Source organism: Canis lupus, chromosome 20 (assembly GCF_003254725.2).
Source record: "Canis lupus dingo isolate Sandy chromosome 20, ASM325472v2, whole genome shotgun sequence".
Classification (NCBI taxonomy): Eukaryota; Metazoa; Chordata; class Mammalia; order Carnivora; family Canidae; genus Canis; species Canis lupus.
Window position 1 is genome coordinate 3646794 of NC_064262.1, and position 26964 is coordinate 3673757.

The 26964-nt window shown below is 50.4% G+C and overlaps 1 protein-coding gene across 6 annotated transcripts in view; it reads right to left on the minus strand.

Annotated features, from left to right (window-relative positions):
- The window catches only part of IQSEC1 (IQ motif and Sec7 domain ArfGEF 1), a 377913-nt gene that overhangs the window by 215165 nt on the left and 135784 nt on the right, over positions 1-26964 (minus strand). The gene's annotated exons all lie outside the window — the stretch shown is intronic.

The following is a 26964-nucleotide window of genomic DNA, read 5'->3' on the forward strand; positions in this document are numbered from 1 at the left end:
ATGAATTGATCCCTGAATGATTATGGAATGAACTTCTTTGTCCTTGGTCATATTCTTTGCTCTGAAATCTACTTGGACATTAATCTAGCCATTCCAATTTTCCTGTAGCTGGTGTATTACATGTTTTCCATCTCTTCACTTTTAACATATCTATTTCCTTATATTTAAGGCATTTCTTGTTGGCAGTACATAGTTCTTGATTCTTAAATACGTCTAATCTGACAATCACTGCCTTTTAGTTAGGGTGCTTAGATCATTTACGTTTAATATGAATGTTGGAATGGTTAGGCTTAAATCTATTTGTTTTCTTCCCGTCCCTTTGGTTCCTGGTTCTATTTTTCTTTTTTTCTTTTTTCCTTTTGTTTTGGATTATTTGAATATTTTTGGTGACTACATTAGAGCTTTCATCTCTGCAAGTAAAAAAAAAATATCTTGCCTGGTTATACACAACTTGTCAAATATACGGAATGCAGCTATAATAACTATTTTAATGGCCTTTCCTGCTAATTCTAGCATCGGTATCTATTTTGGGCTGGTTTTGATTGACTAATTTTTCTTCTCATGTAGGTCATATTTTCTTGCCTCTTTTCATGCCAGAAAACTTTTCAGTGGATGCCAGGCATTGTGAATTTTACTTTGCTCGATATTTTTGTATTCCTCTAAATCATCTTTTGTTCTGGGTCGTGGTTATGTGGAAACAGTTTGATCCTTTGGTGTCTTGTTTTTCAGGTTGTAAGGTGGGACCCAGCAGTGCTCCGTTTAAGGCTCATTGTTTAGGGGCAAGTCTGTTGAGAATCCTCTAGCCAATGTCCCAGGCATCATGAGGTTTTCCAGTCTGGCTGGTGAGAATAGGAAATTTTCCTATCTATAGGTTGGTGCCAGACACTGCACTGCCTCTGGCTTCTTTTGGGCAGTTAATTACCTGGGCTCTGGTAGTTTTTTCACATATGCCCCAGCCAGTACTCCAATGAATGCCCAAGGGGGACCCTCTGCAAATGCCCCAATCTCCCTCTGCACAGTGAAGTACTCTCTAGTACTTGTTTTCATGAACTCTAACTGCCTTGGTCTTCCCAGACACTCAGCTCCATCTCTTTTTTTTTTTTTAATTTTTTATTTATTTATGATAGTCACAGAGAGAGAGAGAGAGAGAGAGGCGCAGAGACACAGGCAGAGGGAGAAGCAGGCTTCATGCACCGGGAGCCCGATGTGGGATTCGATCCCGGGTCTCCAGGATCGCGCCCTGGGCCAAAGGCAGGTGCCAAACCGCTGCGCCACCCAGGGATCCCAGCTCCATCTCTTTAATTCAGAGAACTCTCTGGGCTATGCCCTCCCCTCCCCCTGCCACATACATGCTACCTGCCAAGTTGGGAGGTAAAGTTGGGAGGCCAAGTTGGGCCAGGCCCTTCTCCCAAGGCAGATGCTCAAAGCACCACAGAAGTCGCTTTGTTTGTTTCCCTCCTCTCAGGGATCACTGTCCTTTGTTGCCTGATAAGTAATCTTCAAACTTGTCCCATGTATTTTGCCCATCTTGGGGGTGTTTCAGCTGTTCCATTCTATCTAAAGCCTGGTTTTGAACATCACATGGATTTTATTTACCTAGCAAATATCAGGGAAACCCAGGGGATCCTAGAATTTGATCCCACATTACAAGCAGAGACTCCCTTTACACCCAAATCTCTTCCTCATGACCCCAGAATGTATGAGTCAACTCTGCTTTCTGAATACAAAACTGGGGAGAGGGTTTGGAGCTCTGTTTAGAGATGAGAAAACGAAACGTTCTTCTTACGTAATTTGATACCAAAATTTATGTTAATGTTGGCATGCCCACTGAACGTGCAGTGCAGAGGTAACACTCTAACCAGCTGGCCCCATTAGCACCTGTTCTGACCCGAGGGCTATGGCCATGGAGGAAAGGCTGGGAGAGCCTTAGTACATGGCCAGGAGCCCTGTCACTGCCTCTCACTCGGTCCAGGCTGTCACAGACATGGATTCAGACACATCTCCAGAAGAGAGAGCTGGAATTAGCAGGAAGCTTACTTCCTATCAGTGTGAATGTCTCAGGCAGTGATGAGCTCCTGTCCCTGGAAGGGTGCAAGCAGGAGCTGATCATCTAGCAGGGATATCACAGGGGATGCTAAGCCAGTTGGTGCTCTCTGCCCCTTCCTATGTGGCACAGATCCCATAACCATGCTCTGGGAGCAAGAATCTGGCTTTGTGAGTTTGCAAACCCTTGCTCCTGTGTGGAGTGCATTTCCACGGAAATGCCAGTGCCCTGCACAGACCTGCAGCAACTCCCTGCATTGGCCCCGCGGTTCTGGGTAGCCGGCACCCTTGCCAGACCCAGCATGCACCGCCTCACTGAGGGGACCAGGCCGTGCCTCACTCAGCCAGTTATATAACTGGCCGCCTTTGAAAGGCGCGGCACCAAGTCACACGGGTTAGCAAACTAGTTCAAGGTAATTTATGACTCGGAGATGCTTGGGTTTCTAAATACAACAGACAACTACAAACTGCAAAAGCTTCAAGCTCCCTCCCCAAGGGAGACTGCCCGGCCTAGCCTGGGGCAGTGGTGATGATGCCAGGTTGGCAGGAAGAGCTGGTGCACTAGCAGGCCTGGCTGGCTTAACCCACTGTGGGCCCCAGGGAGGTGCACCCTTGAGCCTCCGTGAAGACCACTTCCCTCCCCACCTCCCCTCCTCGTCTCTGGGGTGCATGAGAAGGTGATGAAGATTTCTCTCCTGTGCTGTCATGGCACAGAAACTGCACTGCACTCAGAGTTGCCACATCCCAGTTGGCTTGTTTTTCTTTTTTAATGCTAATAATATTTATTTTGGGTAAGTTGGAACTCAGGCAACAGAAACTTCAGTAAATGGAAACTCACTATTGCCAAAGTGGCTGATGTTTCTCTTCCTGCGGGGGTGGCGGGCCCCGCCTGACTTTCCATCTGCCCAGAGCTGCCCTTGAACACTCCAAGTGGGTTCTCTGCATGCTCTCCTGCAGGTTGCCTTCCTGCCCCAGTGCTTGTGCCCGAAGCTTGAGACCCATTTCTGACTGGAAGAAGACTGTGGTAACTGCCCTTGCTTCCTGTACTCATGCTGCTGCCCTGCATCCAGCATCTGTTCCCCAGCCCCCAAGCCTGCTCCTGGCCAGGCTCAGTCGGAGCCCTGCTGCCAACTCCAGTGACCCTCTCCTCCCCTTGTAGACACTAACTGGGAGGAGTCAGCACTGAATGCAGCCTCCAGTACCCATACCTCGCTGGCCTAACCCTCAGCAGCACTCCCAGATGTAGGGATTTGGGGTGAGCAGGACACAGCTCTGTCCTCAAGCCCTGACCTTTCTGACTCACACATGCACCAATGATGGGCACACAGGGCACTGCTTCCTGTGACAGGGGCCAGCAGATGAACCTCGGGGGGCCCAGAGGAAGCTGGGAGAGCCAGAGGGCTTCCTGGAAAAGGTGATGCCAAAGGTGTGCTATGTTCCATGTGATCCCTGCAGTCCTTGGGTATAAGCATTCCAGAGAAAGACTCTGCCATGGGACCAATGAGTCTATCTCTACTGGCTGCTGGGTGGAATCAAGTGACAAAGTAACAAATGGTCCAAGCATCCTCTCTGCCTAGTCCTGGAGAGTCAGGGGTCTAGAGAGACACGGCCAAGGCCAATTGTCCCAGGGGCCCTGGTTCCTGCCTTGCTCCTCCTTCAAGAACAGGGACGCTGTGGTTGATCCACAAATAGCCCTGTTTCTCCACCTCCCCGTCTCCACACCCTCTCCACTGTGACTGAGCAGCTCTTTTCATCAGGAGGTGGCTCTAGTCCTCCCCACACCACTTTGAATCTACACCAGCTCCATGACTTGCCCTGGTGAATAGAATGTGGTAGAAATGATGCTGTGCCAACTCCACACATTGGCCTCAAAGAGCCTTGTGGCCTTCAGTGCTCACACTCTTCGGACCCCGTCGCTACCAGGTGCAGAAGCCCCGCTAGCCTCCTGGATGAGTGAGAGACATGAAGCCCAAAGTCACCACCACCCCTGGTTGCCCCAGCCAAAGCCAGCTGGCAATTAGCTGACCCCTGCCATGGACCACACATACCCAGAGAGAGCCCATAAGACCTGCTACTTTCTGGAGTGATTGTTATGCAGCAGAAGCTAACTGATACAGGTACCCTAGAATGCTGGGCATGGGAGATTCAGAGCACACAGGCTGCAGGATTTACAGGCAGAAGCCTGGCTGCAGACAGATGGGCTGGCTGGTCTCAGAGACCTCACCTGGCCCTCTGTTTGCTGTCACATGGGGTCTATTCTATAGATTGGACCCTGAGCTGCAGGACCCTGAGCTAGTGTAACTGAGCACAGTTATAACTAGTCTGTCTGGCAGTGGCAGTACTCAAGCCATCTGGTCTCTTCTGCTGCTTACTGACCCTACTCTAAGCCCTCCAGTGGCTTCCCATGACACTCAGGGTGAAACCAAACTCCTTGCCAACTCACAGGGTGCTCCCTCTTCCTAACACTCTCCCAGCTTCGTGCCTCTAACTGCACTCCAGGCACACCTGCCTCCAACCCACAAGACCCAACCCGACCTCCAGCCCTTTGCATATGCAGCTCCTTGACTGTTGTGCTCTTCGACGCACACACAGCTCCCTCCCCACTTCCTTTAGGCCTTTGCTCCAACAGGCTTTGTCAAAGAACCCATAGATTGCTAATGGCATGTGTCACACTTTCTGCACCCTCCTCCTGCTTTATTTCTTTTCAGAGCACTTAGTATGACCTTGTGCAATAGCATCCATATCACAAGACATTCAGTGGGAACCAGTGAAAGTTATGAAGAAAGGGTGAGGTGGTGAGAAAGAGGTCAGCCATGGGAACTTCATAGCAGTAAAGCCATTGGCTGGGAGCCCATGTGTCCCAAAGCAGCCTGCCATCCCAACCACCAGAGACACTGTTGCCAGTTAATATGCTTTAGCCATTTCTAGGAGCTGGTATCTTACTCAGCAGCACAAGCCCGGATTTATGGCCATGGCATAATTGCTTACAAGCCTTGTGCAGGTGACACATGTTTGTCAAAAACACCTTGTCTTGAGGTGGACCTAGAGATGTGTTCCCTGAAACATAGAAGGCTCCACAAAGCAGAGTCTACCTGGGAGCTCCTGCTGTCTGCAATCCTCCTAGCATTTAGGGTCCATCTCAGAACTGCTAGAGAATTCTCTAACTGGGAGCTGGGATTCCCCTGCAGTGGGCAGGGGAGAAACAACAAGTGGCCTGGCTTAGCATCAGAAGCTGGGGAGGGCATCCTACAGGGCCGGGGAGGCCCAGAGTAGGCTCAGACCCACCATGTATCCAGAGCTCAAGGACAAAGCTCTCCTACACTCTGTGAGGGACCCCTTGGGCACTGGGGTCTTAGACCAGTAACCAGGGGGCAGACCTGGGGGCCTGGTCAGGGTCCGAAGGGACTGTAGTGCTGTGGTAAAGAGCATGGAGTCTGGAACCAGACTGCCTTGGTTCAAATCCCAGCTCACTCAGTGACCTTCTGAATGACCTTGGGCAAGTCATGTAAAGGCTCTGTGCATAAGCTTCCTCATCTGTAAGATGGGTGTAAAGATTGTCTCCTTACAGGGCTGTGAGGACCCCATGAAATGCTCAGACCAAGGCCTGTTACATCACAAGTGCTGTGGAAGTGAGTTGTCATTAACAACACCAGAGGCCAGGACTCTATACCCCCCAGAGCGAGGAAGGAGCTTTCCTGGTAAGGACAGGACTCTGTTCCAGAGCTCTCCATACCCTTACCAGGCAAAGAGCTTGCAGGGAGTGAGAGAAAGGAGTCTCTTAACCCTCAGGTGCTTCATCATCAAAATGACAGGGTGAGAAGCAGAAGCAGCAAGAGTTTCTCAGGACTTCCTGAGAAATGTGCCAAAGTGCCTTTCATGCCAACTCAGTGGACCCCATGAGATGAAAGTGAAAAGACATGCTGTCAGGTCTGATCCTTCCACTGCCAGCCCTAGGGTCCCAGGTCCCAACCTACCAGCCATACTGTGCACAGCCAGGCACCAGGCAGAAGGAACACAATACCCACCTTCAGAGAGTTGGACCCAGACTCCATGTTGGGGTCACCCCTTTTGTCATTACAAACTCAGCCCCTCCTCTGTGGTCCTGTTTCCTCATTCTCACAAAAACATTCACAAATGGCTACACAGGGCTTACTGGGGTACTTGCACGTACCAGAAATTGCAATGGTAAAAAGAGGAAGAAGAGGACAATAAACAGAAAACAGGCATGACTGCAGGCATTTGTGCTACAAATTATCAAAGATCTAAGGGCCTCAGATCTTTAAAAAAGGTTTCTTGCTATGTGACTGGAGAAAGGAGGCCCATTTAGTAAATGGTGCTGGGACAGCTGAGTATCCATACAACAAAATGAAGTTGGATCCCTACTTCACACCACATCCCCAAATCAATTCTGGACACAAAAAAATCTATACTGGAAAGAGAAAACTTGAAGAGGAATTTTCTCTGATGGGTATATCTTTCCAAACTTGGGGTTGGGAATAATTTCTTAAACAAGGTATAAAAAGCTCACTAAAAAAAAAAAAACAAAAAACAAAAATAAAAAGCTCACTAAGTATAATAATATTGGTAGATCTGACTGCAATAAAACTAAACATTTGTTTTTACCAAATGACCAGTGAAACGACAAACCACAAAAAACAAGAACACATCTGGAATATGTCCAATAGGCAAAGGATTAGTATCCAGAATACATAAAGAACTTCTACAAATCCACAGGAAGAAGAGAAGCAATGAGCAAAAAGACCACAGCAGGTATGTCTTAGAAGAGAAAACAGGTGCACAGATGAACATGGGAAAAGCTGTTGAATTTCACTAGGATGCAGGGAAATGCAAGTTAAGGTCCCAATGAGATATTTCATACCCATTAGACTCACAGTGAGTAAGACATCTGATTGTACCAAGGTTTGAGAGGATGTAGGTCAACTGGAATACGTAGTGGATGAATGTGACACCTAGTCCAGCTATGTTGAAAATCACTTTGGCATTTTCTTGTTAGGTTGACCATTCACATACCTTGTAACCCTGCAAATCGACTCCTTGGTATTACACAAGGCACATACAAGAAGATTTCATAGCAGCACTGTTAATAATGGGGGGCCAAAGGGAGGGAGATGACCCAAATACTCATTGACAGGAGAATGCAAAACTAAATTGCTGAATAGTCACAGTTTATTTTCACACTAGTGAAAGTAAACTACAGCTAAACAACAGCATAGCTAAAGCTTAGAAAGAGTAAAATGTTGAGTAAAAAAAGTGCAAATTTTAGAAATCTACTTCTAGTAAACAATTTTTTACAGCTCAAGAACAAACAATGTAATGTTTAGACTTATTCATTAAACCTCTGAGCAAGAGAATGATGAACAAACACAAAGTTGCAGATAAGAGGTGACTTCCAGTGTAGGATAAGATGCAAACATATGGATGCAAGCCATTGGGAATGTTCTAGTTCTGGAGTTGAGTTCTGGACTCACAGATGTTTGTTCTTTCACTATTTTTTATCATGTACAAAACACATTAAATATCAAATAGATACAGGCAAAGGAGAAAAAGGAGGAACATTGTGTGGATCTAGACAGACCCAGTATGATTTCCTTGTCTCACAGTTCACTGTTTTCATTTTGTGTCACAGTGGGTACCAAGAGGTCTGAGGAGAGGCTAGATCAGGAGGTGACATGACTGGAAATTGGATGACAGCATTCTTCCCTCTGGGCCTCAGTTTCTCCGTATGCAAAATAAGGGGTGTACCAGGAATGACAAATGGCTGGCATGTATAACACAGGTTTCCCTTTCCTCCCCCACTGCAGACTCTAGTAATGGATTGCAGCACTACTTCATGTGGATCACATATATAGCATTAGACTCCTTCTCAGCTGGGCCCCGCAGGCAGTCTCTGGCCTGCAAGTTTTGAAGTCTTGCTAGCAGACACTAGTTAGTCTAAGAGGCAGTGGCCCTAGGGAGGAGCCCACCGGCTTTGGAGCTGGCCCTAGCCAGATTGTGGCAGTGTGCAGCCTCAGCTTCTGTGGTGCTCACTCCTGTGGCCTCCAGTCCGCTGCAGCTGACCCTTGCCCACCCACCATAGGACCAGGCCTCTTGCTCCCATCTATTGGGTGGGAAGACTCATGTGTATCCTATGCTGGTGAGCTGTGCTGGACTTGAAAACAGCTCAAACAACCGAGTGCCAAGCAGGAGCTCATCATCACCCTCTAATCCAGAGAGTATTGTAAATGGCCCCATTGTGCCTAATCCAACTAGCCCTCTGAAGCAGGAGGATGGCATCCCTTTAACTGCCTTTGCCTATCTGGGCTGCAGGCCTTTGATCCCCTGCTTCCCTCTGCCTGCCCTCCTCCTTCTCCCCTCATGGTCTCAGCTCACGAGACTCCTTCTTAGTTGCACTGCTCCACCTCCTTCTTTCCCAGTCAGAGTTGACATCCCCTCCTCTAGATGTCCACAACACAGAGGTCAGCTTCCTCAAGGAGAACTTGTGTGCTGGGTCTGGTCCAGCTTCTGTGGGTGTCTGTCCCTCCAGTGTGGGGAGCCCATCAAGGTCCACTTCACAACTGGCATGAAAACAATAATATCATCAGGGGCAGCCACAAATCCTCAGAATAAATGAGCTTCTTTAAGAACTGCCCTCCTATTGTATAATCCTCACAGCCAGTGAAGTTGGCAGTGAGGGTCAGCACTTCACTCTTTATTCTTTTTTTTCTAAGATTTTATTTATTTAAGAGAGAAAGAGCAAGTGAGGGGGAAGGGGCAGAGTAAGAGGGAGAAGGAGAGGGAGAAGCCCTGCTGGGCAGGGAGCTCGACATGGGCTCGATCCCAGGACCCCAGATCATGACCTGAGTTGAAGGCAGACGCTTAACCGACTGAGCCACAAGGTGCCCTTTCACTCTCTATTCTCACAACAAGAAAATCAAGTCCCACAAAGGGAAGTGACTTTTCCAGCATCCTTGCTCATCTTCCCACCTTCTGGGAGGCTGGGAAGCTTTCCTAGCATATTTCACCAGGGCCCTGAAACCCCAGCCCTGTGTGGAAACCCCTCCTCTCCACTAAGCAGGGGACTGCTGAGTGACCACAGCCCCTGATCATGGAGCATCTGGTTTCATCCTGCTACCTGCAGATTCTTTTAATAATGAGATCATATTGAGAGACATTATATTCAGTAACGTGGTGCTTTGGTGATTCATCTCTCTTTCATTTTATTCATCTTATGCAAATTTTAAACAACTGCTGGGCTGTGTGCACAGGAAGTCTTGATTTACTAGAAAGAACTCTGGTGAGTTCTTAGAAAATAAAGACGGGAACTTAAGGCATCGAGATGTGTCCAATGAGCAGAGTGAAGACAAAGATGTCTCCTGCTGCTTTGTCCTGGAACAAAGCTGCCAGCACATGCCTGCACATGGCCTGCTAGACTCTCAGATCAGAGTCTGCCACTGACACTCATTGTGTGGAAGGGTCTGAAACCTGCTATTATCTTCTACACCATCTACAGACTCCAAGAAGCAAACAGCACACACTTGCAAACGTGCTGAAACAGGAATGCTCACTTGTGTTCTCAGAAATACAGATGCCAGATGTTTACTTCTGGTTCCAACTTCTCCTGGGTTCATCCTCTTTCAAGCCTTGGAAACTTTGGGCACCACTTTTTGCTCTACAATTCTTCCATCAGACTCCCCCATCTCTCTCTACTCCAGGAAGCTCCCCACCTGGACAGCTCCAAATACCCCTCAAAACTATCTCTGATGCCCTCTCTTCCAGGAAGTTCCCTTGTTTTTTCTCTGGCCTCCTTATATGCATTTCCTGCCAGAATGATCATAATAGGCTCAAATGCTGCTGCTTGCACATCTGTCTCCCCTGTCATTGGTAGGTTTGTGGGAATAGGGCTCATGGCTGAGGTACTCCCATTACCACCAGCCTCTCAGCATGGGCCCTGGCACATTGTGGGAATGGAGGAGGGCCTCAAAAAAGCATGACTTAAATACCCGGGCTCTGTAATCCTGGAATTTATAGTTCAGTGAAAGAGATCTAATGACAAAGAAGGTAAACTCAAGGTACTCTGAACACAGACCAGGCAATCCTTCCCTGAGTACCTCACAGCTAAGCCAAGATCTCATTGGTGAGTAAATATCAACTGCACAAAAATGAGAGTAAAGAATTTTCCAGGGAGAAGGAATAACAGACAAATGTTCTAAGGTGGGAGGGAGCAGCCTGTGTAAGTACTGAAAGGACAGTGGTGCTTTAGCAAAGCAAAGGGGCGATGAGCAAGAACTCGTGGATTATGTATATCAGTTAGGAGAGCTGTTATGCTGTTTACCAAACGATTCTCAAAATCTGAGTGGCCTACAGTAAGGTTTAATTATGTCTCATGCTACTTGCCCATGTGGCTCTCCTTCATATCTTCTCTCTGGACTCAGGCTGACAGAGAAGTCTTTATCTGGAAATTGAAACGGTCATGGAAGAAGGTAAAGAAAACTGGTAAATCGCTCACTGGTTCTTAAAGTGTGTGCTCACATTTCTTTCACTGTTCACCAGGCTCTCTGCCATGCCTGAGAGCAACGTGGGTGGTGCTGTATAATCCTCCATCTGAGAAGGGTGCCACAATAAAGGGCACTGAATGTGGGGGAATGGTAATCCAGTTCCACACCATGCTTAAGATTTTGATGTTTATCCTAAGAGAAATGGAATCTGTTGAATAAATTTTTCATCTCTAACAAATCTTTCTGGCTGTAGTGAGACCAACAGATTGGAAATGGGCAAGAGTGGATTTAGGGAGAAAAATTAGGAGGCTGCTTCTGTTTTGTAGGCAAAAAAAGACTAGGGTCAGACTACTTAGACCAGGGTCATGGCAGTGGAGATGGAGAGAATCCAATAGATTTTTAGAGATGGGAAGGTCGAGGGATGTACAAAGAGAAGTGTAAGTGAGTGAATGTGTGACCCCAGGATGGCAAAAGAATGTAGCAGTGTTGGCTTCTCATGTCTTACCATTTGCTGGCTCCTGTCTTTTGGGAAGACCAGCAACTCTATTCTCTGATTGTTCTCTTAATAAATCTCCCTTCTTGGTTAAAAAAAAAAGCCTGAGCTAAATAAAGAAGGGAACAAATGGATTAATAAGGTGATGAGCAGCCGAGTGAACTGACAAATGAATGACAGAGTGACCAGAGGAATAAATTCATGTCTCCAAGTGTTCAAAGAGTGAAGAGAAACTAGACTCAACCAGAAGAAGAAAGACCTCCCCACTGGGCATGCCTCAAAAGGATCCCTGTCTCCCCTACCAACACATCAGGCATCTCTCTTCTTCCAGGGAGCCATGACCAATTTCAGCTGTAGCAGAGAAAGGGGAATGGGCAGGAGAGGAGGAAGGGAGGGACAAGGAGGCAGATGAAGGATGGGCTCCATGGAACTTCTATTGCATCCTCTCCTTTCCTCCGCGTGGCCTTCCTACACTTCCTTTTCAGAGGTCCAAACTTAAACTTTCAGTAGTGGGAAGGCTTGGGATTCACAAACACCCCAGAAGAGAATTTCCGTAGCAGCATTAGATTACCTTCCAGGAACTTAGAGCCTTGGGGTCCACACAAGCACAGAAAGCCTCAGATCCTCCTATGCCCTGGGTGCTTTTGTTAGCCAAGAGGAGGAAGATTCAAACACAGAATTGTATGGTTGTGGACTCAGCTTAGCTCATCATGGACAGCGACCACAACGCTCCCCCAGGCAGCACAGGGAGCCTTGCGGTCGCTGTCCATGGTGCTCATTGGAGGACTCCTCTGGAGAGACTTGTTTTAACCCCCAGCCATAGTCTATCAGAGGTAAGAGGTTCCAAGACCTCAATTTTCCCACTCCTTCATCTTGCAGATAAGAAAGCAGAAGCCTAGAGAGGGGAAGGAATTCCCTCAGTGGCACTGTGGGACTGGACGCTAGCCTCTAAATGTCTGCTCAGACGAAACTCACTTCCTTGGAAGGCTCCTGGCCGTTGCCCACTACCCAGAATAATAAAGTCCTGAAAACTTAATTATTATGTTTTTAAATAATTAAGGTTATTATTAAATTAATAATAATATAATTATTTAATAAATAATAATAAATTATGTATAAAAACATAACTAATAATAGTCATTATTAAACTATTATAATAGCTATAACTAATAATATAGTAGTTCTAGTAGCACATATTAGGTAGCACATAGGAAGCACTCAATGGGCATTTGTTGACTGAATAAATGATTATAATGAGACACAAAAAACGCATCTTGAAGCTGGGACTGGACCCTGAATCCTGAATTCAACCAGAAAAACAGGAAGTCTTGTTCCTTTTTGGTAGGGATGAAATGGTAGGGAGGAAGGAATGGGGGAAGGTTGGAAGTGCTGCCATGAAGACAGGGGGTGTGGGAAGAAGATTCGAGCAGGTGCAACCCAGGACATTAAGCATAGAAGAACACAGCGCCTGAACACTAACCTCTGTTCTCTCAGGCTTCACACAATCTCCCACCCAGAAAAATGGGTTGAACAGCTCAGGAGTCTCCTTAGGGAGGGTGGTCACCTGACCTCAATCTGGCCCATCAGCATATTCTATCCTCCTGGCCACAGTGATATTGGCTCAGGGCTGGGTATGTGACCAATCAGATCCCAATGGATCAGATCTCAAGACTATAATTAAAGGGAATGAGGAGTTCTCTTTCTGTTGGGGTAAAGGAATACATCAGTTTGTGACTGTTGATGGCCATCTTGCTTTCCCAATGGGAAAGCCTACTTGAGAACAACACCAGCACAGAGGAAAGAAAGCAGAGCTAAGAGGGCGAGAAAGATGAGTCCTGCTTATGTCATCAAGCACCCAGGTACAGCCTTGCCTGAAGCTGTCTGCCCTTAGGCTTCTCAGTTATGTAAGTCATTTTCTGCTGCTTTGTTTGATTGCTTATTTAAGTTGCTTTGAGTTTTCTGTCACTGGCTATCAAAAAAGAAAAAAAAATCGGACTTCTCCTTCTAGTTTGCTAAATGGAGCATCCTGGAACTGTGACAGTATGGATTTAAGCTAGCTTCAAGAAAGGATTTCCAGATAACACTACAGAACTCCAGTCTAACCTGGATATCTAAATGGATTCAAACCATATCTGTTGGACGTCTGCGACAGGCTGGGCCACTCACATTGCCCAAATTAATCCTCTGGGGATTGGCCCTGTTAAGGTAGCAATGTATGGCTGCATTTTTGAAGATGTGACTGAGGCTCATGGAAAGGAGGGGACAGGGCTATGGAGCTGGAAGTGTGGAAACAGACTGCAAACCCAGATTCTGCTGCTTGTGCCCAGGAAGCCTCATGATGTGGCTTGTCCATATGACAGGAGCTACAGCACCCAGCCCTACGCCTGGCAAACTGTGGGTACCTGAGGCTTGGCAACTGTCATGTGGTTGTTACAAGACTCACAAAAGCAATTTGCACTGAAGGTAGGAAGGGGAACTTCTTTCAAGACCAACACCACACACCTCCTTGCTTCCTGAAGCCTAGAATCTCTTTCTTTGCCTTGCTTTCTTTGGCAGAGTCATGCCCATGTGACCACAGGACAGTCCTTCCCCCCCCCCCCCCCCAACTCACAGCCAGCATCAGGCACTGCTCCAGGGGAAACCAAGAGCCTTCACCCTTCTACCATGCATGGTAACACCTCCTTCTTTGGGGCCTTGGGAGATCCTACTACCCACTTGCAGACCAGAAATCTTTTCCAGAACATGCAAAAACTCTCACTCATCTTGGAACGCGATGTATCTATCACTGAATTTCCCTTAAAACTCAGCCCCTGCACTCCTTTCTCTGCAAGGTGGCCTCCCGTGTCTGCTGCAGGAGAGGCTGAGGTGACAATAGATCAACAGCTCAGCACCTGAAGGCACGCATGAGGCAAGAGCTGATAGCTGGAAAGCTCTATTTAGAAAAGGCCTCACACTTCACCCTGAAGAGGCTGTAGAAGCTTCCAGGGCCCAGAAGTGGTGCTTGGGCCAAAGTGAATTGGAAGGCTTTCTGAGGCCTGGAGGCTTCTGGCCATGATGGGCGATGTGGTGAGGTCCCTGACGTGTCTGGAACACCTACTGTGTGCAGGTTCAGGGTGCACAGAGAAGAAAGGGCAGAGAGGCCTTTCCCAGAGATGTTCACAGACCAAATATGGATGGGCCATCCAGCCAGGCAGCGCACCATAGTTCATGAGCTGCTCTCATGGGTGCTGAGTGGAGAGACAGGGGCAGAGATCCAAGTCTCCTGGGGAATTTGTTAAGAACAGAGAAGCTTTAACTGACATTAAAAGGCTCTATCAGTTAGATATGTTTGGCTGAAGTGACAGAAACTCTTCTAAGAGTGGCTTAAACTACAAAAGCACCTAACAATGTTTAATGACGATGTGAGAGACAGGAGGTCTAGAGGTGGCCTGGTGGCCCAACAATGTCATCGGTGACTCAGATGCCACCCACCTCTATTCTACCATTAACAGAATATTGGTGTCACCCCCTCATGGTTGCAGAGTGGCTGCCTCCACTCCAGCCATCACATCTGCATAGTTAACATTCAAGCCAGAAGCAAGGGGCACCTTCTTCCCTGCCCACCTCTTCTCAGGAAGGGAGATCTCTCACAGAAACCCCCATAGACTTCCTCTAATATCTCATTGGCTGGAACTGGGTCCTGAGCCCTTTCCCCAACCAATCGCTAGCTGCAGGTAGAGTGGTTGCCATGACTGGCTTGGACCAACCCTGACTCCTCCGAGTTGAGCAACCACAGGAAGAAGGCAAGATGGGCTGGACAAGGGCTACTGTGTGAGCACCCAACACCATCCAGCCATAAGGGACAAATGCACAAGGAAGCTGAGGGTTCAAAGCTAAAGGAACAGAAGGGCAGTAGTAATGGCACATGCAAAGGTGCAGAGGTATGGGAGACAGCCTGGGTGCTTGTGATTGCTGGTGGTTTGTTACCACAGCACAAGTAGGAAAGATGGGCAAGGCCTCATTTTACATTTTAGGCCTGGCAGGCCCTAGGCAATGGGAGCTACTGAGAGATGCTGGACAAGAGAGGGAGTGCAGGAGCACTGCAGTGCATAGAGGTGTACTTTAGGAACCGAGCAAAACCATTCTGCAACAGCCAGTAATGTCGCTAATAAAACTCCGGAGGCCTCTGTTCAAACAGATGATTATAATTGACAAGACAGAGTAAACACGACCTTAATTAATGAATTTGCTAATGGCAGCTACCTGCTTCTGGATGTTAGAACACACACCTTCAGCCTGGTCCTTTAGACAGCTACCCAGTCACATCTGCGACCCCGTGACCCTCACCTGTCCCACCTGCCCTTGGCCTGGCTTCTGGCTGTACCCCACCCCCACCCCAGGGAGCCTGAAATGACTCAGTGCTCTGTGTTGTACTCTACACAAGATGCCCCCAGCTCTGAGGCGGAGGCCGACTGTGTTCCTCTCTGCAGAAGTGAAAGTAGAGGCTGGACGTGGGTAAGGAGCTTGCTGTGATGTGTGGGGTGGAATCTGAACCCAGAACCTCTGCCTTTCCCAGCCCACCATGCCATTTCATGACTTCAGAATGGGCACCCCCTCAACTCCCAGTCAGGGTGCCTGTGAAACCCAAGGGAACTCAGAACTCCTGCTCACTCCAGTGCCCCACGGCAGGGGGAGGGAGAGAGAAAGAGGAGGAGGGGAGGGGACGGGAAGGGGACGGGAAGGGAGGGAGGAGGGCTCTGTTCTATGCAATGCTCACCCATGCAGAGGGCACACATGTGACCTCACACATGTGTCAACCATTTGTTATGACCTGGGCCTTCCAAGCAGAGCATGAGGAATGCCCTGCACCCCCAGGGGCCACATGGTCCAGGAGGTGCACAGGTGGGCAGGTGTCACAGATGGGCAGGTGTCACAGTCCATCCCATGGCAGAGAGGGCAGCACTCTTCATTCCAGGTAATCACATCCTGGGATTGATGGGCACCCAGGTTTTCAGGTTGGCCAATTCTGGCCTTAAGGGGTAAACTGGCACCTAGGGAGCTGATCTTTGTTTTGTTTTTAGATTTTATTTATTTATTCATGAGAGACACAGAGGCAGAGACACAGGCAGAGGGAGAAGCAGGCTCCATATATAGAGCCCGATGTGGGACTCGATCTCGGGACTCCAGGATCGCGCCCTGAGCCAAAGGCAGACGTTAAACCGCTGAGCCACCCAGGAGTCCCAGGCTGATTTTTGTTTTAATTACACATTTATAACCCAATAGTCAAGCCTCTTTCCCGCTCCCTTGTAGCCTTCAGCCTCAGCTTTCGTTCTTCTCTGGGATCAGTTTCCGAGCCTTCAATTGAGTTCCATTATGGACATAAATACTTACGTATCAACTTCAGTATAAGAGGGCACCCCAATCTCCCCCTCCCACACAGGCAAACAGGCCTCTTTTAATGCAGTCCTGGAGAATTAAAAGGTGAGGATTTAGGGGATCCCTGGGTGGCTCAGCGGTTTAGCGCCTGCCTTTGGCCCAGGGCGCGATCCTGGAGTCCTGGGATCGAGTCCCACGTCGGGCTCCCTGCAGGGAGCCTGTTTTTCCCTCCTCCTGTGTCTCTGCCTCTCTCTCTCTGTCTATCATAAATAAATCAATAAATCAATAAATCAATAAATAAATCTTAAAGAATAAATAAATAAAAGGTTTATTTATTTATTTTTTAAAAAAGAGGTGAGGGTTTAGAACAACAAGGCTAGGAGGGGCCTGTCTGACCAACAAGGCAGGTGGGTGGGCACTGACCACTCACCCAGAAAACCTCAGCCGGCAAAACGTTGGGCAGCCAGGAGAGCTGCTGCCAAGGTGTGAGAGTGTTTACAGCAAGTTGATCAAATGGATTAATCCAGCCGCCTCTAGGATGGCAGGCCCTGGAGCAAGGCTATACATTGTGAAAGACGGAGTGACCTAGTGCTTGGACCTACCCCTTCTAGAAATCAGGCGGGAGACATGGCTTTGAAATCAGAACACTGGCTTTCCAAGCTGGCTCTAACACTTGGTTAGTTGTCAAAAGCAAAATGAGCCTCAGTTTTCTTATCTGTAAAATGGGACTCTGGAGATCGCTCCCTCTTAGGTGGGGGGATTAAGTGAGGTAACACCAGAGAAGCTCAGGAGCTGGCTGGGGCTGAGTGTGCTCCCAGACACACTGTCATTGCTGCTGTGACCCGACTTCCAGGGCAGTCAGCATGCTCTCTCCACAAAGGAAGTCTTTTACTCTGTCTCTGTCTCTCTCACAGCTCCTCAGTTCTGCTGTTCTGGTGCCAAACCAACATTGGCCATGGGCAGTCCACGCTCTCCCGGCCTGCTTTCTGGATGATGGGGGTCCAGGTACTTGGGTTGAGAGGTGAGTGGGGCTGTTTCCCATAAAGCTGTACTTGGCCTTGGGTCATTCATCCTACTCTAGGAGGCTGGCTGAGGGGAGGAGTGTGGGTAGGTGGGTCTGAGTCCCCTGACATCATCGGGCAGAGGGGCGTGTGCCCTGGAGTCCACATCGCCCAGCCCCGAAGCCGTGGGGCAATCTGTAAATCCTGTCGCTGGGAGCTTGCAGCGTAGACAGGAGCCAGTGCACTCCATGCCTTATTGAAACGACCTGGAAACCCAGTTGCTTGGGAGAAGGCATTCACCCAGGTCACCTAGGCTTAGTTCAGACTTCCTGGGGGCACAGTGACTGCCCCTCATCACTGTCACTTATGAGGGAAAGGCCTCAGGCAGCGGGCAGGAGGCCCTGCTGGGTCACACCAGCCCTGCTTGTCAAGCAGCAGCTCTGGGTGGCACGCGGCACATGTGTTCTGCCTTTTAGCACCTAAGAGAAGGTCCCTTTGGGAGGATCGGCTTTTGCTCTTTGATGGAGGGCTGACCATGTGCCAAGCACAGCAATCTTCAGAGTCTGGTTTGGAAAGCCTGGCACAGGGAGGTTAGGGAAGTTTCCAGGTCACGCAGCTGGTAGGGGCATGGCTGGGCATCTGCAGAAAGCCTATGGAAGGATGTAGCAGGGACTGGCAGAAAGGCAGGTAGTGAGGGTGCAGCTTCGGAAGTCAGAAGCCATGGTATTTATTCCTTGGGGGGCACTTCAAGCCATAGCTCTTCCCGGAAGCCCTGGTCCCCAGGCCTGGCCTCCCTCCACCACTCGGCTGCCTCTGCAGGGCCAGCTTCGAGCGCTGCATTCTCGGCCCAGGTAACCCCCTGCCAGGGCTGGGGCCTGCTAAATCCCGCGGCGGCTCATGTCCCAGGTGAGGAGGGAAGCTCCACGGGGCTGGAGGATCACAAACTCAGATGCCTCCAGGGGCTGGGCCTGCACAGGCAGGGGCGAGCTCAGGGGGCAGTGGGGACTGTGGAGAGCTGGGGACACAAGCTCTGTCCCGAGGGAGGGCACTGCTCCAGGAGAGAATGGCCTGAGGGACTGTCCCAAAGGCAGCTGGATCTTCTCATCTCATACCAAACAGCAAGTACACCTGGATTTTCATCCAACACTTTCCAATTTACAAGTGTTAAAATTAAGTTTTTAAAAATCTAGATTTTGGGGCACCTGGACAGCTCAGTCAGTTAAGCGTCTGGCTCTTGGTTTTGGCTCCTATGTCCCTGCACCTCACAATGCCTCCTTGTGGAAATGCAGGGACACCTTCATTTCCCTACCAAAATCAGCCTTGTGGGGCAGCCTACAGGCTGCTGGGTCGCTGCGGTACTGGTTAGGGGCTCTCTGGGGGGCTGCCCTTTGCTTCCATGGCTCTGTGGCAGTCGGAGATACAGGGCCCACCCACCTCCCTGCATACACCCATTCAGCCCACTGAGCCCAAGCATGTTTACTCCCTGTGCTGTCGACTTGTGGGGACAGGTGAAGAGCTAGAGTTGGTCTTCCCCAGAGCAGAGCCCATGAGGAGAGTGGGTATGCCCTGACGCTAGGATAGTGAGCAGGATCCTGCAGCCCTAGGTGTGTATTGAGCACCTGCTGTGTACCTGGTCCTAGGTTGGGAGCTCTGTGGACTGTGGGGAAGGGGGATCCTGGGCATCTATCCTGAAAGAACCACATGATGCCTGATGATGTAGAGGGTTTCAGTGAGAAGAGGGGATACATCTGATAGGGGAGAGGGGTGGGTTCTAGGTGGCATCACCATGATTTGATCTGCTGGGGACAAGGACCAGGTGTGGGTGTCATTGGCGGAACAGCATTCGCAAAGGCTCAGAGACAGGACATGCAGGATGTGGGGAGTGGAGTGGATGTGACTGGGGTCCCCCAACTCCACTCTGCCACTGTATTGGGCCTCTTTCCTCCCTTCCTCTGTGATGACAGGGACAGCGAAGAGAGCAGCTATGAGTGAGCACTCCTGGGGGTGGGGGGCTGTTATCAGCTCTCTATTACAGATGGAGACACAAGGCACAGAGAGGGTGGCTGCTTGCCCAAGGTCATGGAACAGGAGCTCTGCTATAACCCAGGCCCGGCAGCCTGTTTCCCTAACTACCCGTTTGTTGCCCAAACGGGTACAGGCCTGCGAGGACTTTGAAAGTGGTCTGATCCGTAGGGCCCATTGGATGCAAAGTCATTCTCAGGAAATAACCCTTCAACACCCACCTGCACACCCCCAGACACAGGGAGCACACGGATGCTCCTAGAGGCTGGCTTGGCCTCCCTGTGAACTGGGCCAGAATAGTCCAGGAGAGGTGGGGGACAGCCACAGGTCTCCCTGAGGCTTCCTGTCTCTGGCTAAGCAGCTCCAGTCCCCCTGGCTGTCTCTGGCAGGGGGCCTGATGGAGGTGACAGCCATGCGGCCAGGTGTGCAGTGGAGATGAGATGGTGGGCACAATGCATGTTACAAGGAGACACTCAGGTATTCACTCAACAAACATTAACTGCAATGTGGCCAGCCTGGGTCTAGGCCTGAGTGTCCAGCTGTGTATACACCACAGCCCCTTGAGCTGCTGGCTCCATCCTCCTGAGCCCCCATAACAGCCCACACGAACTATGCTGATGTGGGGGCTGTGGCTATGGATCACAGTGAAGGGTGAATTGAGGCACAGGACACTTAGGGCAGGGACTGACGGAGCACTGGGATGCTAGAGCCCGACAGCCTGGGCTCTGTGATCTGAGGCAGTGACCCTTCCCACCCCATGCCTCAGTTTCCTCATCCAGACAAAGGGGAACCTACTCGTACCTACCTCCCAGAACTCTCATAAGGGTTAAATGAGCTCATTGGTTTAAAATGCTGAGGCTAGGGTCTGGCAGTGGACTGGGCCTCCGCTCAGTAACAGCCCTGTGAGGAAGGTTTTGCTGTCCCCATTTTAAAGATGAGAAAAGCAAGGTTGAGAAGGGTTATGAGACCCAGTGCACACTCATCCCCTCTCCATGCTGCCCCCAAATGGGAACCTTCTGTCCAACTCGCCTGTGTTCACCTCCTCTCTCTGTCCCCACTGCAACCACCCAGCAAAGCAATTTTTTTAGGAAGTTAGTGCGCAAATGAACACTCAAGCCCCGTCCCTGTCTTGGGCTCTCGGAGCGTGGATGGGATGGGACACTGGGCTCCCTCAGACTGTCCAGGAAGCACAGAGCTTGAGCATCCCTTCACATACACCCCACACAGCCTACAGTGTGGGGACCTGGGGGGATGGGGAAACGGTGCTGGAATAGCCCCTCGGGGACATGCTGGGTGTGCAGAGCAAGACACAGGGCCCCTAAAGGTGGTGCGCGTGTACCCAAGTTTCCAGCGACCAAGGAGCAGGGAGTGGGGTTGCCCAGGAGGGGCAGACGACGGAGCCCAGGCCCCGCTGCATCTCCTACTCAACCAGCGAAGGGGACAGAAGAGAAGAAGTGTCGTACAGCACGGCCACAGTGCTCCTGGCCTGCGGGTGCTGCCTCAAGGGTCAGTACATACTGGCACATTTAATCTTCCTTGAAACCTCATGAACTAGCTGCTGATTTCAGCCCTACGCGGACAGGAGGACTTGGTGACTTGCCCAAGGTCAGCGCAAGGATTCGATCCCAGCCTGGCACCCAGGAAACATCCCTGTCCCTTCCTTTTATGGCTCCCTGGCTGCGAGGCAGTGCTGATACCCCAGTGCTGATACCTGGCACCACTCCGAGGGACACCGACAGAGCACACGGCCACAGATGCCCAGCCCAACGCTCCAGTCTGGCAGCTCATGTAGCTCAGTGTCCCGTGAAGTGGCTGTGGCCAGACCCACACACGGTGACACATGGGACTCCCCCAAGGTCACTAGACTTAGCGGGCTTAGAACCTCGGTCTGTCAGTCTATGGAGCTGCCCCCCAAAGAGCAGACCATCTCCCCAGGAATCTGGTCATCCTCAGCAGTTAGAATCAGGGGAGCTAAGTAGAGGTGGGGCGGGTGTGTCAGGGTATGGGCAGGGGGCAGTGGACCGGCGGGTCAGGAACCAATGCCCCAGAAGAGCAGCGACCTGAAGGGTGAGTGGCTTTGCGAGCTGGTGAGGAGACGAAAGGTATTCCTGCTGGAGGACCCAGCTTTGTGCAAAGGCCTGGAGGTGGGGCTCGCAGGAGCACCAGGCTGGGGCAGAAGGTGACCCTGAGACTCCCAGCTCCTCCTGGCTCCACCCCGGTCCTGGCAGCTCTGACTCCATCTATCCATCTCCATCTCCTGCTGCCCCAAGGCCCAGCCCCTAGCTTTCTCCTAAACATCTGTCCTGTCTTGGCTCAGACACAAGGACGGATCCCCACCCTTGAAGTGATAATTAAGCTTCTCATTACAGAGAGGTACGTCATGACATGTCCTCAAAGTTTAAAATAAATTAAAACTGAAAAAAAAATATTCAGACTATTACTGGTCTAATTGAGCACGGGAATAATTGCAGGCCCCTTAGTTCCTTGGGAACTAAGGATGAGAGAGCTCCTCTTGGTCCTAGAAGGAGGGAGGAGGTGCACTTGACCCACAGCATGGCCTGTTTCTATTCAATGTTTTATTTATACTCGCATTTTTTCTGAGCCCCTTTCTGCATCTGGCCCAGAGTCCTTAGAGAGCTCACAGACTGGGGAGGACTCAGAGGGTGATCACAGCCCTGGGATGGGGGAGGGGCTGAGGCCAGAGGAGGCTGTTGGGAGGGCGTGGGAATCAAGAAGGGCTTTAAGGAGGAGGTGATATCTACACTGGGTCTCCAAGGACGAGCCGTCATCTAGCCATGGTGAATGAATGGAAATACATGATGGATGAATAAGTGAATGAGTGAATGAATGAAAGGGTGTCCACCTGACAGAGCAAGGGGGACAGCCGGCCCAGGCCAGGGTGGAAACACAGGACACCATGGGTGGGGAGGGGCGGTGGTGTGATAACTGCCTCACTGTCTTTATGGCCTTCTCACTGCCACGATAGCCTGAGCTGGCTGCAGGGGAGCCCTTATCTATCCTCTGCTCTGGGACACTGTCTGGGGTGGCCTCAGAGTCCCCAGGTGTACTTGTACTCACCTCCTGGGAGTTTGTGAAGAGGGGATGGCCGGTCTGCAGCCCAAGACTAAAGAGGGAGGAAGAGGATGGTGGGGAGCCCCACAGCGGTGGGATCGCGGGGTAACATGCATCAGAGGGGAGCAGTGGGGAAAGGCCCTGCATCCAGCTCGACGTCCCAGCTAGTCGTGCCTTTCCTCACCAAGAGGGACTTCATGGAGAGGAGACAGTCAGAGTCACCAGATAGGTGGAGCTGGACACAGGGGATAAAGGGGATAGAGAGTCAGGGCCAGATGGGATGGGATGGGGCAGGATGGAAGGGCCTAGAGGACATCCAGGACATCCAGCAATGGGTTGTCAAGGCAGAGACCATCATGTTTATGTCACAGCTGGGCCCAGGGAGGCCACCCAGTAAACACGTGCTGACTTGACCCAAATGTACCCATTTTTACTTTAAACCATTAGAAGAGAATTTGCTGAGTTCAACGGATTGATAACCCAGACTCAGGTTAGCTAGAAAGGTGAAACCAAGGTTTACCAAATGAACAAAATATAGACTCGAGAGAAAACTAAGAATCCACATTAATAATTAAGATGCTCACACATGCAGCCCACTGTGCCCTCAGGGCCCTTGCACTTGCTATCCTCTCAACCTGGAACACCGCTCAGTGCATTGCTTGTTTCCTAAATACCTGCAGGAATTTGCTCAAACATTCTTCCAGAGTTTTTTTTTTCCTCCACTGCTATATATACCGCCACCTGACTCTGTATATTGCATTCCTTGTGGCTGTCGGTTACAGGAGAATAGAGACCTCTGCCCGCCCATCAGCCACTGCTGTGCCCTCATGTCTGGAACCAGTCCTGCATGCCAGGGCCTCAGTGACTGTGCCCTGGGTGAGTGCATGCCGTAGACTGCAAACAACAATATTCTGGGCAGTGATAAGAGTCGTTTATTCACTGTTTATTGAGCCCCTACTAAGTGCCCAGTACTGACCTAGGCTGTAGGCACAGCAATGAGTGAGACCAAAGAAAAAACCCCCCAAACAGCTCTGCGGCTCCTGTGGTGCCGCCACTGTGGAGGGGAGACGGTGAGCACAGCAGTTAGAAGGGGTGCAGAGCTCAGTAGTGCCAGGGTGGGGCTGGAGCAAGCTAGGGTCAGCGAGCGCTGGGGAGGGGGGGACAGTGGGAGAAGAGATTGCAGGGGGCCTTGTGCCTGTGGCGAGGACCTTTCCTCCAGATGGGGGCATCATGGCTGGGTGCTGAGCTAGGGTGAGGCCCTGACTGCCCTGAAGGGATGAAGTGGGTAATGGCTAGGGAGGCACAGTCTCCAGCGGCAGCCTCTCCCCGACTGTGTAGGCAGGAAAGGCTCCTCTGAGAGGTGACATGTGAGCTGGGCGAGCCCTGCCTGCATATGCCTGACGAGCCTTGTTCTGCATCGCTTGGACTTGGCCTCTCTCACTCATCACTACCTCCCCCCACCCTGAAAGAATCCTCCATTTAGGGCCCACTCTCTAAATACAAACCAACCAACCCCACCACCTTCTTAATCTGCCAGGCTCTCCCAGTCCAGGCCATTATCCACCTACTGTAATCACCTTAGGCCTGATGCCAGGCAACTGGGACAGCCCCCATTCCCCAGAGTCCTGAAGTCCTCCCCACTAGCCAATCCTAAGCCTGTGATCCTGCCTTTGCCTGTTCCTTCCAGCCACAGCTGTCCTCCGCATGTGGCCTTGCCTGGTGTGGCGTGCCCCCTCCTCTTGGGACCTAAAACACACTCAATGGCATCATCTCCTGATCTGTAGGCCCTACCAAACTTCACATTTTCTCTTTGTACACTTTATTTTAAATCAGCCCTATGAGACCCTTTGCAAACCTCTTTAGAGCAAACAAATAAATGAACTATATACTTTGTACAACATCTTTGACCAAGTTAATATGATTGGAATTCCTTTTCCTCATAAGGGTGGAGGGCCTATACGACATTACATGACAAGAGGAGACATCTGGGAAATCCTAAATATCTCATCTCCCCAGACTGAGAGCTCAGGTCAAGTCTTCACCAAGCCCCGGTCTCTACCTTCTTCCAACTGTGCGTGGAATTTGGTTGGTTTTCAAATTCGGCTTTTAAACTTGTCAGCTTAGCAGGCAACTTGTCAGTTCCACACTCATCTTTCTAGCAATAATCAAGTTACACCATGCGTGAGACGGCCTGTTCTCTGAGTTATTTAATTAGAATCTGCAGATATTAGCGGGGAAAGAGTCGGCACAGCATATTTCAAAACAAGCTACGTCTCCGGAAGAGAGTGGGGATGCATGAGGGGGGGAGGAAAGAACAAGATGAAGTCCCTGGAAGATACTAGCTCGGCTCTTCTCGGTGGGAGCATCCATCTTCATGCATTTCCAGAGAAGCGCCCGGAGAGGGGGTGGGCTGCAGTGGGGCTTGGCTGTCACCCCACGGAAGGGAGGGCTGAAAATCTCAGACAGCTGTGGCTCTGGGAGCAGCCTGACCCACAGGGCACCACACAGCGAAGTCCCCTCCGAGGCTGCTGTCCTGGTTATGGTAAGGCTCGGCTGCTGTCACAAGCGTCCTCCCCATGAGAGTGGCGAATGGACGTCTGCAGCTCTCTCCTGCGTGGTCTAGAGGTGGACAGTGCAGGGCCCGGCCGGCAGGGCTGCTCCAGGAGGCTCCTCTCCCCGATGCCCTGTCATCCCAGAGCAGCTGCCTTCGTCCACGGGGGCCAGGATGGAGCTCACGTTCCTGGCAGCAGGACACAGGGGGAAGCAGAAAGGGGCCTGATGCTCTCTGCTAGGAAACATCCCAAAAGTACAAATCACTTCCCTTCCCTTCCTGGAGAGAGAGCACAGTCACATAACCAGCCTAGCTGCAGAGGAGGCTGGGAGCTCTGCAGTCCTCGGCAGCCACATGCTCAGTTAACAGCCAGGTATCTGGTTGCCTGGGGTAGTGGACATGCTATGGGAGCCACATGGACACGTCTGTCACATACCTTTTAATGATTTATTTTTTAATTTATTTTTAAAAAGATTTTATTTATTTATTCATGAGAAACACAGAGAGAGAGGCAGAGACACAGGCAGAGAGAGAAGCAGGCTCCCTGTGGGGAGCCCGATGTGGGACTCGATCCTGGGTCCCCAGGATCACGACCTGAGCCAAAGGCAGACGCTCAATCACTGAGCCATCCAGGTGTCCCTCTCATATCCCTTTTAATCTTCTCTTCCACCACTGACCACTCCTTACCCTGAGTTCATGTTTTATGAGAGATTATCTACCTCAAAAACTGCATTAAGCAGTTTATAATTCAGGAACCACCTGAAAATCCACCAGTGGGTGTCAAATTGCTGGTAGGACTCCATTACTGTCTCTGAGGCTCCCCACCCAGAGCCCACTGTGCATGTGCAGCCAGAGGTGTCACCCGGTGCCCTGATCAAGGGTCACCCACTCTTTAGAACATGAAGGCTCTCCCTGAGAAACCACTTGGGCTAATGAGACAGCCAGCGGCCCCGCAGCCAAGGCCCTGAGCTCACAGGTGGAGAAAGTCTCCCTGGTGGAGAATTTTGTCCTCAGAGTGTACTCCTTTCCAGACCCCGAGCTAGAGGACTTTTAAGTTTAGGGATATAGAGCAAAATGCATCAGTGGGGGTAATCCTGGAAATAAGGGGTGCTGGTTCAATCCTCCATCCCTGCCTGCCTCCCCCACCTCTGTCCTGTCGGCATAGCTTCCTTCTATCTGGAAGCCCTCCTCCCATTTCCTGTGGGTGGGATCCCTCCTGGATGGGGAAAGTGGAAAAAGCTAGGCTCCTACATTCAGGAAACTCAGCTGGCCATTTCAGTGACCCCTAAGCCACTTTGGGGGCCCACCCCCAAACCACTTCCAACCCCCCCACACAGGCTAGTTCACGGGGCTTTATTACCCTGTTGTGAACTCTTGGTCATAATTCACACAGGCCACAGGACCAAATGTTCCCTTGGCCCTCCTGAAAACGTTGGGCAATGTTTGCATAGAAAGGTAACAGACCAATCTCTGCATTTCCGCCCTGCAATACTCCTGCACTTCTTACATCACTCCCATCTGTGGCTGTTTGGGCTCAGCCCCTGGCCCATCTCCTGTACCATGTTGCCAGGCTTCCCCTGGAACTCAGCAACTTTCCTTCCATTTATTTATTTATTTTTTTAATTTTTATTTATTTATGATAGTCACAGAGAGAGAAAGAGAGAGAGGCAGAGACATAGGCAGAGGGAGAAGCAGGCTCCATGCACCAGAAGCCCGATGTGGGATTCGATCCCAGGTCTCCAGGATCGTGCCCTGGGCCAAAGGCAGGCGCCAAACCGCTGCGCCACCCAGGGATCCCCCTTTCCTTCCATTTAAAATGCTGGGATGGTGGCTCAATGGCTCCACAGTCTTTCATTTGGCCCCTGCCTGGCCATGGGGGAGAAAAGTGGCTTGATTTTATTTCTATATTGGTTCTTAGGTCTAAAACAAAGA